General features: G+C 36.9%; 1 protein-coding gene across 1 annotated transcript in view; it reads left to right on the top strand.

The window, feature by feature from the left end:
- The first annotated feature begins 2,401 nt into the window (after positions 1 to 2,401).
- Positions 2,402 to 13,665, top strand: part of spsb4a (splA/ryanodine receptor domain and SOCS box containing 4a) — a 61,955-nt gene continuing 50,691 nt past the window's right edge. Inside the window, exon 1 of the mRNA XM_073849620.1 lies at positions 2,402 to 2,593. The gene's annotated coding sequence lies outside the window, so the exon portion shown is untranslated. The remainder of the gene's footprint in view (positions 2,594 to 13,665) is intronic.

Here is a 13,665-nt window from a genome sequence, read left to right as displayed (position 1 = left end):
ATATTTAGAGGAAAGGTAAATGACCCCAAGTATGTCTGCTGCAGTTGATCCTACACGACTGTGTATGTTTTCATGGCAACTTGCACTTCTTTCAGACTGAGCTTTCTTAGAGAGGGGTCAGCATGTTTGAAAAGGCTGATTGAGTTTTCAGCTAGAAGGTGAGAGGGGGTAGTGCATGAGCGACTTGCTCTCTCTTTACTGCCGCAGACCTTTCGTTTTGTGTGTGGCCTTGGAGGAAATGGTCAGGAAGCTCACGTCACCCTGAAAGACTGAGTACATTCAGGGTGTCTCAAAGGGATTTGAGTTTGTTTCGGGTTTGACAGGGCTTGCAGGACAGAGGAAGATGGTGTTTATTCAAGATCTGGAGCTTGACTGAGAAGTGTGCCTGTTAAATGTTTGACCTAAAGATGGGGGGTTAGCGTTGCACAGTGGGTAAAGATCAAGTTTAGTTTGCGAAATGTCTAGAAGAGTTATTCAGACCAGCATAGGCTTGTCCAGCAGTGCACATCCAGTTGATTAGAATTGCTATTAGGTTTAAGTTGCTTTGTTGGGAAAAAAGCATCTGATAAATTATTAATTGTAAATAAGTGTATGGTAAATGACTACTTATGTTACATATTGTGTGGTTATCATTTTGATATTTTTGAGGAAAGCAAGTATCCCAAAAAGAAAGCCGAAGTTTGTTTAATTAGTATTTAATTTTTATTGAATTTTTATTTTACTTTTGATTTCAATATTTGTGAGTTTATATTTGTTTATTGATTTAGTATTTTTTTACATTGATTTTCAATTTTAATTGAAATATATTTATTTAGTATTTTTGCTGTGTTTATTTACAGTCAGTAAGATTATCTGTTGTCTAAATGTGCGCATACTCATCAAAATCCCATTTGATATATACCATGGTTCTTTGCTATTTAAATAAAATACCAGTACACTACCAGTCAAAAGTTTTTGATGAAGATGAAGATTTTTAATGTTTTTAAAGAAGTCTCTTCTGCTCACCAAGCCTGCATTTATTTGATCCAAAGTACAGCAAAAACAGTAGAATTTTGAAATATTTTTACTAACTGTTTTCTGTTTGAATATATTTTAAAATGTAATTTATTCCTGAGATTTCGAAGCTGAATTTTTAGTATCATTACTCCAGTCACATGATCCTTCAGAAATCATTCTAATATTATGATTTGCTGCTCAGAAAAACGTTTTATGTTGAAAACAGCTGAGTAGAATTTTTTCAGGTTTGTCTGATGAATGGAAAGTTCAGAAGAACAGCATTTATCTGAAATAGAAATGTAACATTATAAATGTCTTTCTTTCTATTGATCAAAGAATCCTGAAAAATGTACTCAACTGTATTAAATATTGATAATAATCAGAATATTAGAATCATTTCTGAAGGATTGTGTGACTGAAGACTAGAGTAATGATGCTGAAAATGTAGCTTTGGTCACAGAAATAAATTACATTTTAAAATGTATTCAAATAGAAAGCAGTCATTTTAAATAGTCAAAATATTTCACAATATTACTGATTTTGCTGTATTTTAGATCAAATAAATGCAGGCTTGATGAGCAAAAGAGAATACTTCAAAAAACATCAAAAATCTTACTGTTCAAAAACTTTTGACTGGTAGTGTATGTGATTAAATTCATTACCGATTCTCACTCATTTATTTTAATTGAACTCATTTAATTTTCTTTTATGCTATTTAGAACACGTTTACCCAGAAAAAGACATAAATCACATTCCTATTCCCATGAGCTACCAAAAAAAATAGATTTAATATAATTTGTGCCATAATTTCTACAGTGTTTTCAAGCAAATCTGTAAAAGCTCTCCTAACCTTCTCAGGGAAGACTAGTCCAGTTTTTTCCTAAGCAATGTTAATATTAAATATTTAATGTCAGGCATTAGCATAGCAATGCTAAATCCTCATAAAGTCGTTGCCACTCAAGCTGGAGTCAGATTATCTTTCAAAACAGATACCCGAGCACTGGAAGTAACAGGCTGGAGACTCGAAGCATGCGTGTTTATGAGTAGCTCTCGGCCGATTGGCTGAGCTGAAAGTGTGAAAGACCGTAGGGAGGAGGATGCATGAGTCGGGGGTGGGGTAAGGGGTGTGTCTTCCCTCTCTCTCTGTTTGCCTGGTGTCCCTGCTTGATGAGATCAGCGGATCGCCTTTCATCATGAGGCAGCTCTCACGCTGCTGCTCGCACTGCCGTCTGTCCTATCTCTCTCTCATCGTCCTCTCTCTTTCTCTCTCTCCTTTCCTTTCTCTCTCTTTCGGGCCACCGAGCTGGAGTTCGGAGCCGGAGCCGTGACCCAGGACGGAGTAAGGAGTGCGGAGTGGGACGGAGGCTGCCACGGCTGGGATTAACCTCAGGGAGGGGGTGGGGGGGTTACATCTCTGGGGAGAAGCTTCTTTTCTCCTTCCTCAGCAGGGAGACACAGAGAAAAGAGAAAGAACTAGTGTGCGCTCCTTCTCACAAAGAGAGGAGCTCCTTTCGTCCTTTACTCCAGCGGGTTTCCTCGTTTTTTCCCTGAGCGGGCGACAACAGGGGAGTTCTGCCGGGGAGACCATCGCAACCGGGTCGGTGTAAGCGGCGTGCGTTTGTGTTTGTTTTTGTGTGTAATGAAGAACTTGATGTGTGTTTACTTGTGTAGAAGAAACTACCCTGTGATCTTTCATTCCTTCCCTTCTTGCTTTAGGCTGTTTGGGTTACCTCAAGTGCACTCTTTCTTTCTAGCTCACGCTTTCTGGCATTCCCCGTTGTCTTTTATTCCTCTAATAGAGGTTTGATCCTCTAATTGAGGTTTGATCCACCCTGGCAAGGATACTCAGCAAGGATACAGTCTTTTCTTTGTGTTGGATGTTACAGCTGCCCGTGATGTTTCTAAACCTGGGATTTCCACACATTTAATACTTTCTGAGCTCCAGGGAGCGAGTTCGAGACCCCGAATGCTGCATTGGGCGCCCGGGTCCTGCTCTTGAGGGTAGTGTGCCTGTGTGGGTCGGAAAGAGAAGTATTTTCACCTGAACCCACGGCTCATGTTTTCTCAGCTGCCGTGCGCGATCAGATAAGGTGATTAGAGGACGGCTGGATCTTCTCCTCCCCGCGTTGCGCGTCACGGCTATCATTTGTCTTTCTCTTTCCTCTGGTTTGGTGTCCAGAGGAAGCGTTCCCACAGCGCTGGCTGACTCTTAGCCCAGGGAGCAGATTTGAATGCTTTTCATTGTGTCCCTCGTGTTTGTGTGCACACGCGGCTTGTGGATTTGCATGTGTCTGTTTGCACGCGTGTGGCTGTGTGTTTCCAGTGGTGGAATGTTTATGGAACTGGCTGTGTGTGTTTTTGTGTTGAGGGCAGTGGGGCATCTTTTACAAAGAAGTACTGTGGTGGTGTCATGGTACATTGCTGATACCAGATGTCATATCGTTGTACTTTTTTAGATTACTTGTAAAACAAAAGTCATGATGCTAAAACGCCATGGTAATACTGTGGAGCTTTGATAGTACTGAAAGAGTTTACCATGGTGTTATCATGGTATGTGTCAAAAACGTCATGGTAATACTATTTTGATAAATCACTTATAAAAAAGTGCCAAAACATACTTGGAAAACCATGGTACATGAATGTCGTGGTACCAACACAGTACTTTTTTGTAGGGGATACTAGTGCAGTACAAAAAGATAAAAGTACCATGATATTACAGTGGTAATACCATGGTTTAATGCCCTAAAATACAATAGGAATACCTTTCTTTTTGTGTTTTGAAATGCATACTATATAATTTTATTTTTATATTCTCAGTTTCATTTTTGTTATGTGCTTTTAAAATAATTTTTAAATATTACTATTTAGCTTTATTTCAGTTTTTTTCAGTTTTTTTGTTTATAATTTTTTAACTTATATATAAGCGTAAGTTAACAAAAACAACTGAAATACTAATATATTTTATAGTATGTGCCCTAATACATGGTTATAAGTCATTAATAACATGATAATGCCATGTTAATAGTTATATTCCATAGTGCTTAAATATTACCATATTCATAGACAGTGGTACCATGTCCAAAGAACATAACAATACCATGCCATTTGATATATGTGACCCTGGACCACAAAACCAGTCTTAGGTAGCACAGGTATATTTGTAGCAATAGTCAAAAATACATTGTATGGGTCAGAATTATAGATTTTTCTTTTGTGCCAAAAATCATTAGGATATTAAGTAAAGATCATGTTCCATGAAGATATTTTGTAAGTTTCTTGAAACGTTTTTGATTAGTAATATGCATTCCTAAGAACTTCATTTGGACAACTTTAAAGGCAATTTTCTTAATATTTGGATTTTTTGGCACCATCAGATTCCATTTTTTTCAAATACTGTCCCATCCTAACAAACCATACATCAATGGAAAGTGTATTTATTCAGCTTTCAGATGATGTATAAATCTCAATTTCAAAAAATTGACCCTTTTGACTGGTTTTGTGGTCTAGGGTCACGTTTCATAGTGCTGAAAGATTACCATATTCACATACAGTGATATTTATATGGTATTATCAAGGTACATGTCCTAAAATACTATGGTATTACCACACTGCTAAAAGCTTATCATATTGGTTCATGTCCGAAAACCTTGATGATTTCATGCGTCTTTTTGTGAGTGCTGCACATGTGTCCCTGTGTATTTGTGAGTGTGTGTTGCGAGCGGTGTGGGACGGGGGCACAGGGTGTGTGTGTGTGTGGGACGAGGAGGGCAGTGGGACTGCTTTAATCACTGAGTGTGTTGTCTGAGAGCAGTGGGCTGGAAAGAGCTGACTGGAGCTGCTCTGTGGGGAGAGGCTCTTCTGGGAGAGCTTAGAGCTCAGCTGTTAGCCGTGTGAAGAGCTACACAACCATTTGCCTAACCATTCAATGTCCCTCCTTTGGAGAGGGCCACTGGATTAGTGCCAGAAGCATTTGTGTGTGTGTGTGTGTGTCCATGCTGCTTAAGGGTTTGAAAGGACAGGAGGTGGGCTCGCACATCTGCCACAAGGTGTGTGTGTGTGTGTGTGTGTGTGTGTGTGTGTGTGTGTGTGTGTGTGTGTGTGTGTGTGTGTGTGTGTGTGTGTGTGTGTGTGTGTGCGTGTGTATGTGTGTGCGTGTATGTGTGAGTGTTTGTGTGTGAGTGTGTGATTACCGGTTTTGGGTTGGGGGTGGACACTTTAGTCACAGTGATAAATGGCTTTTGGGCTGTCAGAAAGCCTGGACTTCAATGGCTGTGTCTTATATTTACACTCTTCCTGCACATAGCTGCATCTGATGTTCTCGCTGCAACGCCTCAAGACTTCTGAGCTCCTAGGCAGAGGGAAATTGAATGGGAAATTATATTGTGAGATATTTGGAACAGATTAACAGGAAGTATAGAAAAAAGTCACATTTAATGAAAATCAGATTCAGCGTGGTTCTTTCATAAAGAGATTTGGGATGTTTCATTGGCTTTCTGGTGACAAATAGATGGTTAAAGTCGACAGTGTTTTATTAAATGGAGTTATACTGCGGTATTTATCATTTAGTTCCTTTGCGGCAGTTTGTAATATGGATTTGTTTTGCTAGACAGAAATAAATATGTGACCCTGTACCGCAAAACCAGTCTTATTTAGCACTGGTATATTTGTAGTAATAGCCAAAAATACATTGTATGGGTCAAAATTATCAATACAATTTTTATTTTGTAAATAAATATATCAAAAATCAATTTTTGATTAGTAATATACACTGCTAAGAACTTCTTTTGTACAACTTTAAAATAGATTTTCTCAATATTTAGATTTTTTGCACCCTCAGATTCCAGATTTTCAAATAGTTTTATCTCAGCCAAATATTGTCCTATCCTAACAAACCATACATCAATGGAAACCTTATTTAAATTTAGCTTTCAAATGATGTACAAAAAAATTGACCCTTATGACTGGTTTTGTGATCCAGGGTCACATGTGACTGGATCTTGTATAGGAAGAGCTTTTTTTGGTATTTGGAAGTGCTTTGAGGACTGTAACACTTTTTTCAGTGTTGATTATTATAAGAAATGTTTCTTGAGAACCAAATCAGCATTTTAGAACAATTTATGAAGAATCATGTGACATTGAAAACTGGCGTAATAGCTAAAAATTCAGTCAAACCAAAAATTCTGACACCAGATATAATTTTGGATTATATAGGACACTATAGTTCATTTAAGTAAGTGAAAATAGCAAAAGAAAGTAAACTGTGACATATAATACCCCAAAATTCTTCATACAGTGGACTATTAGTAAAACTGATAAAAAATATTTGGGACCAAAAATTTGATTTGACACTTTGACCTGACCATGTTATGTTACATAACTTTCTATCAAAATAATCTGACATTATCAAGATAAATTTGTATTGATACAGTTTAATGCTAGAACTCATATTTTACCATTTTTCTAAACTATAGCAAAAAAACTGTGACAATGTGAGAAATTTTGAAAGTGTCTGAATAAATTTTGATTTGACTGAAATTAATTTGTGATTATCAAGATAAATTTGTTCGGACACAGTTTAACTCTAAGTTCTTGTCATATTGTATTACCATTTTCTAAACGACAGCGAATAAACTGTGATAATGTGAGAAATGTTGAAGGTGTCTGAATAAATTTTGGTTTGACTGTACTTGGGTAAACTTAAAGTAAAATACATGAATAAATAATCTTAAAAAATCTTACTGACCCCTAAAGTTTTTTTTCAAACCGGTTTTGAGGTTTGAATGTTTAATAGCTTTTCTGGCGACAAATTCTCACAGTCTGCCAAAGTTTATTTAGTGGAGTTGTTTTGTGTTAGTTTATAACACAAACTTGCTACTCACCTAAAAGTTTTTTATTGGCATCAGTGGTTCTACAAAGAACCTTGAACATCCATGCAAACTTTCAAATGCAGAAAAGGTTCTTCAAAATGGTTCTTTTGGGAACGGTTCAGTGAATGGTTCTTTTGGGAACCAAAAAAGATTCTTGAATGGCATCACTGCAAAAACACCCTTTTGGAACTTTTATTTTTAAAAGTGTAGACAGAGAATTGAATAGGGATTTATAGTGGGATAATTAGAATACATTAACAGGGTTTGGATGTTTCATAGCTTAAAGTCTGTGGAAGGTTTCACATTTTGTTTTGGTAAAGTATGAATGAGATATTTTTGTCTCTCACACTATGTCCTAGCCAGGCTCAATGACATCAAGCTAAAAACGATTAAAGCAATCTCTTACATGCTAATCTAAGTTTGTGACCTATCCAGAGGCAACTGCAACCGAAGACAGGACATTTTGTCGGGGTTTCTATTCCTAAACTCTGGGTGTCATTGTGAACTCATTGGTCCAAAATCTTGCTCTGCATATGTGACCCTGGACCACAAAACCAGTCTTAAGTCGCTGGGGTATTTTTGTAGTAATAGCCAAAAATACATTGTATGGGTCAAAATTATTGATTTTTCTTTTATGTCAAAAATCATTAGAAAATTAAGTAAAGATCATGTTCCATGAAGATTTTTTGTACAATTCCTACTGTAAACATATCGAAATGTAATTTTTGATTAGTAATATGCATTGCTAAGAACTTAATTTGGACAACTTTAAAGGTGATTTTCTCATTATTTTGATTTATTTGCACCCTCAGATTCCAGATGTATCTCAGCCAAATATTGCCCTATCCTAACAAACCATACACCAATAAAAAGCTTATTTATTGAGCTTTCAAATGATGTATACATCTCAGTTTTGTAAAATTTAACCTTATGACTGGTTTTGTGGTCCAGGGTCACATATGTTCTGATTGGCTGTGATTGTCACAAGAAGTTCAGTAAGTTTATGTGTTGTTTACATATTATCGTCTAGGTCTGTTATTCTGACTTTAAAGCATTTGCATGACATTTTAAAAGAATGAATTGCTTTGGTCTGACTGAAATCGTCCTTTTAAAGTCCGTGTAAACGCACTTAGCGTTGACAGAAAAATTACTTATCTCATTGTCACGTCTGATGTTACTGTGTGACCAGATTTCACATGCTGTTCATATGCTGTCATTTCCTTTCTGTTCTCGTTTGAGAATATTTTATATTTATGCTCTGTGACTGGTATTTTAGGCTGCGTGAGTTAAATTAAAATTAGTAAAGTGTCGTGCGAGGGGGTTTTGCAGCTACGAGTAGCCGTGCGTACGTTGTAAACAGATATCTGACTTCTAATTGAAAGCAGCGATGTCGTAAGGTTCGCATTAATCCTGTCTCGGCTGTATTCGTAGTCTCTAGTTTCACTTTGATGTGACAGCCTCCAAGGGCTATCGCTGGATTCATCTGCTTGTGTGTCGCTTCTGAACACATCTCGCCCATCAGGACATGTCGTACGGAGAACTTTCTCTTTCACACACACACACACGGTCATAATTTTATTACTAAACCCGGCCGTTGGCTTCTTTTTATTCCAAAATGTTCGGAACAGAAAAACAGTGCAGCCTGCTTCAACAGATGCCTGTTGTGAGAGCATTTCTCTCGCACCATGTGCATGTGTGCTTGCGGTGTGTCTCCATGGGCTAAGGTCTGTTTAATTAGGACTGTGTAGGTGGACAGAGGCAGGGGGGACATGTGGCCATACGGCTGTCTGTCCTGTGCCCTCTGAACCACCTAGATGATAGAGCACAGGACACCGGCTTTACTGACCTGCTGTCTGTGTAAGTGACAAAGAGAGAGGGACAGAGAGATTGATAAGGGTGGGGGGTGGGGACAAAAACAAGACAGAGAGAAAAGATGGACAAAAATGCAGTGTTAACGCTGATGGAAAGTATGAGGCTTTCAAGCTTCAAATATGTTGCAAATGCACCATAAAAGTGAACCATATGATTTGTTTGAAAGATTTTCTTTTAATGTACTCTTAATTTGATCATGCACATATTTGCTCAAAAGTACTGTAAAAACAGTAATCTTGTGGAATATTATTGCAGTTTAGAACAACCGTTTTCTGTTTTAAAGTTAAATTTATTTCTGTGGTGGCAAGAATTTTGAACAGCCATTACTTGAGTTTTCATGTCACGCTGTCAATCAAAAATTGTCATTTTAATATGCTGATTTGGTGCTCAAGAAACATATATATCTGTGTTGAAAGAAAAAAATAGAAATCTTTTGCAACATTTTGAATGTCTTTACTGTCACTTTTAATTAATTGAATGCTTCCTTGTTAAATATAAATACTAATACTAAGAAAGAAAGAAAGAAAATTGTGCTGCCCCCAAACTTTTGAATGTTAGAGTAAAAAAACCTTCAAAACTCATATAATAACTTCACAAAATGTAGGTTGTTATTCAGTGAAAATCCCCTGAAAAATTCCCTGCAATGAGCTGCAACGAGATTGTTCAGTTCAGTTTGTTCAGTCTCTATTTCATGCTCAAGCATTTATTTACTCAAAAATACTGTAAAACAGTAATATAGTGAAATATTATTGATAGTTTAAAGTTGAATTTATTTCTGTGGTAGCAAAGCTAAAAAAAGGATCTTTAGATTTTTAAAGTTTTCTTCAAAATGGTTAATTTAAGAACTGTTCGCTGAAACTGGTTCGTCTATGGCATCACTGCATAAATCATTTTAAAGATTGTTGTTTAAAAAAATAATTGTATTGTCCCCAAACTTCCAAACAGTAACTTTACAAAATTTTGGTTGGTTTTCACTGAAAATTCCCTGAAAAATTCCCCCCAATGAGCTGCAAGCAGATTGTTCAGTCAGTAAAGATTCCATCAGTCAATCATTAAAAGAAATCATTCAAGCAAATCATTAAAAAAAAAGACCAGACTGAACAGAACAATTCTTTCACAGATCTAATAATGAACTCTCAAGACACTGCCAAGAAGAACTAGAGCAGCTGTTCAGAATATCAGTAACAACTTAAATATCAGGTCTGTTCGTCAACAGAGCTGTTTAATTCAGAAGATTTGTAATATAAATTTATACAATCCATGTGAACTACTTGTAAGAGACATTTATGGTGCTTTTGCTTTCTTTTTAAAGCTTGGAAGTTCCAGCCCTCATTCATTGCAATGGTATGAAAAAAGACCCATACAACAAAATCAAAATATCTTCTTGTGTGTTCCACAACAGAAACAATGTCACAAAGGTTTGGAATGACATGAGTAAAACTGTTCATTTTTGGTTTACCTAATCCTTTAAGGTGGTCTACCAGCTCAACCAAGGTTGACCAAGATGATTTAGGTCTGACAGTCTTAGCTTATTAACAGTCTAGACCAGCTACCTGGTTTTAACTTGATTATCCAGCTGGGAGTGAGTTAAGAAACAAGAGACAGAAAGTGTGAGCAAATGAATGACACTAGCCGCAGAGGAAAGAGAGATGTTCCCGATGAATTAGAGAGAGAGAGGATGCAAAGATAAACAACAGATGGCGAATATGTGTTCCTACTCATCAAAGCCACCGGTGGCTAGAGGTGTGCGTGTCCATCACGTCTCTGGTGACCAGGGTAACGCAGGCGAGGGGCCAGGCACCAGGCGCTCACTTCATCACAGACCCCCCACCCTCCTGAAGGGAAACGCAACCCCCGTGTGCCACAGAGCGTGCGAGAAAGAGGCCCTGCTGTGGGCCTGACGGGTGCTGAAGCATAAACAAATTCAGATGAGGATGTACACAGCAATGGCCAGTAGACTAAACAGTGTGAACACACAGACACACGTCACACAGGGTGGCTCCACAGATTCAGAAGTGTCTTATTTAAAGAGATAGTCCTCTAAAAAATTGAAACCCTTTTATTATTTACTGCCTGTTATGTCATTCCAAACCATGACTTTGTTTCTTTTTTGGAGCACAAAAAGATTTTTTTTAAAGAATGTTGGTAGTCAAACAGTTTTGGGTCCCATAGACTTCCATAGTATTTTTTGTCCATCCATCCACACATTTCTGTTGTTTCTGTCAGTTTTGCTAAGTCACTTGACCACAAAACCAGTCTTAAAGGAGAAGTTCACTTCCAGAACAAAAATGTACAGATAATTTACTAACCCCCTTGTCATTCAAGGTGTTCTTTCTTCAGTCGCAAAGAAATTGTTTTTTGTGGAAAACATTTTAGGATTTTTCTCCATATAGACCATTTCAAGGACGTAAACAATAACAAGCGCGTTGGAGCCCTACTGCGCATCTCTGGTCCTGAAGCATTTCCGGTAGCGCTATTTCTCCGATCTGTCAATACGAGCACATTCTTTTAAAATCTAGCGAAAACGCTAGTTAAGGTAAAAAAAAAAGCTGCTCATTATCTAAACAATGCTGCGTGCGTGTACACGGGAGATTGCTAAAAGCATATCACATGGATGAGAACGGAAATGTTGTGAACATTTATTCGTACAATGGATGCCATCAGTCTGAAGAAAGACAGTGCAACTTACTTCATGTTTTGTTCCTAAGATATCCGGAGATCTATTCGGGATTAATTCACTTGCATTGCGTGGTCAGTCTGTAAATATTTGTTTTCATCAGTACATTACTTTTCACAATACATATCGTTTCAATACAACGCTTAATATATGCTATTATACTAAGCGCTCGATGCTATTATTACGTATTGAATTAATTTCAAAATGTGTTTAGTTTGGTCAAGTTTGTTGCTGTGGACCAGTGCAAGAAGACGGTATGAATGCTCCGAGTCATCATGTGATCACAAATAAACAAGATCAACGCAATTTAATGCTGTCTACCGTGTTTTGCATAAACCTGTTTATCTGCAGATTAATAAATGCCAGCACAAACACACTACATACAGCATTCATATGTTTTTATGCACATATTTACTGGACACACCCACACATTATATATAAATATATATATATATATATATATATCATGTGAAACTGAATACTGGTGTAATGTAAAGGCTGATGTTAATCCAGCTTTTCATAACACATTTTTTTATAATAAAAATCATTTAAATAATTAATCATGTTAATGAACATAAAATACTTCTTTCAAAAACATAAAAAAAATACTTTGTCCAAACTTTTGACCAGTACTATATATAAACAAAGAACATTCTCTCACTTTCAACTGTTTTTATTTCCAACACATGTATTGATATGTACATATTTGTATGAACATAAAATGCTTCAACAAATGAAACAACAACAACTGAAACAACATTTGAACTGAAATGGAGTACAAAGGGGAAACAAATGTCAAAAGCAGCAGTCTGTATCCGGCCTGGTCATCAGTAGCTTTAAGTACTACACTGAATTAGTGAATACTACACTCAAGTTCTCAAACACATCTGGGTGTTCATATGGTCAGATTTGGTTAGTCACTGCAGGATGATCAGCTGTCCTTGGGTGTCTACAGATGATGGCTCTCCTAAGGATAAAAGTAGAAAAACAATTATTTAATATAATGCACAATATAAAAAAGATAATGCTATTATTGCTTAATACGTCAGTATATGTTGGAATTAACATTACCAAAGCTTATGTGATGGAAAAAATATTCACCATTAACATTTTGTAAACTACTGCTGATAACTGTTACTCAATACCACGTTCAAGTTTACTTTCATGATACTCACTGCATTTGTCAACTGACAAGATAACTAGACGACTAATATGAACTTAGTTATAGCCCACATAACACTTAGCAATAAAACAGAAATAAAAAAACTTGCCTTTTTTCATTAACGTTACACACGAATCAAAATGCAAGCTGCATGTGTAAACAATGACAAAATGCTACTTTAAATTATACGACATCATACTTGAAGAGTTAACGTAAAGATATACATATAATCAGATTAATTAAAAACGACATTTACTTGCCTGAATCGAAATGTGCGCTGTATATCCTAGAGTTGCTTGTTGTTTTCCAGCCTTCTCCTTCATTGCAGCAACTCGGGTACGTTTCTCGGAAATATACCGTAAAACGCATCTCATAATGTTAGTTCCGGCCCAGGGGAAGCATCCAACCACCGAACGACAAGAATCTAATTTTAAGTTACACATTTAAACAGGAGGATTGTATATATATGACCGCAATCCCACTGTTCATAAAGCGCTTCTCGCCATTGTTTTCAATGCGCTGGATCATTAACCGGAAACTTCCTGAGACCAAAGACGTCACTTCCTTAAGCTGCCGAATAGCGCTTGAAATGGTCTATAGTGGACTTCTATGGTGCCCTCGAGTTTGAACATCTGAAATGCAGTTTAAATGCAGCTTCAAATGGTTCTAAATGATCCCAGCAGAGGAAGAAGAGTCTTATACCTCTACAGCGAAATAAAGATTTCAAAAATAAGATGGGAGTTTTTCAATATACTCTAACTGTCATGAACCGGAATGCACAGAGTTCACGCAGAGCTAGACAAGAACAGCATTTGAGGTTAAAAAGTATAGAAATTGTCAATTTTTTTTAGAAAATAACTGATCGTTTAGCTAGATAAGACCGTCTTCCTCAGCTGGGATTGTTTAAAGTTCTTTGAAGCTGCTTTTAAACTGCGTTTTGGAAGTTCAAACTTGTGGGCACCATTGAAGTCCACTATATGGAGAAAAATCCTGAAATTGATTTTTCTTTTATGCCAAAAGTCATTGGGATATTAAGTAAAAATCATGTTCCATGAAAATATTGTGTCAATTTTCTACCACAAATATATCAA

Source organism: Garra rufa, chromosome 10 (genome assembly GCF_049309525.1).
Source record: "Garra rufa chromosome 10, GarRuf1.0, whole genome shotgun sequence".
Lineage (NCBI taxonomy): Eukaryota > Metazoa > Chordata > Actinopteri > Cypriniformes > Cyprinidae > Garra > Garra rufa.
The sequence above is the reverse complement of the archived record's forward strand: the minus strand, read 5'-3'. Positions and strand labels throughout refer to the sequence as shown.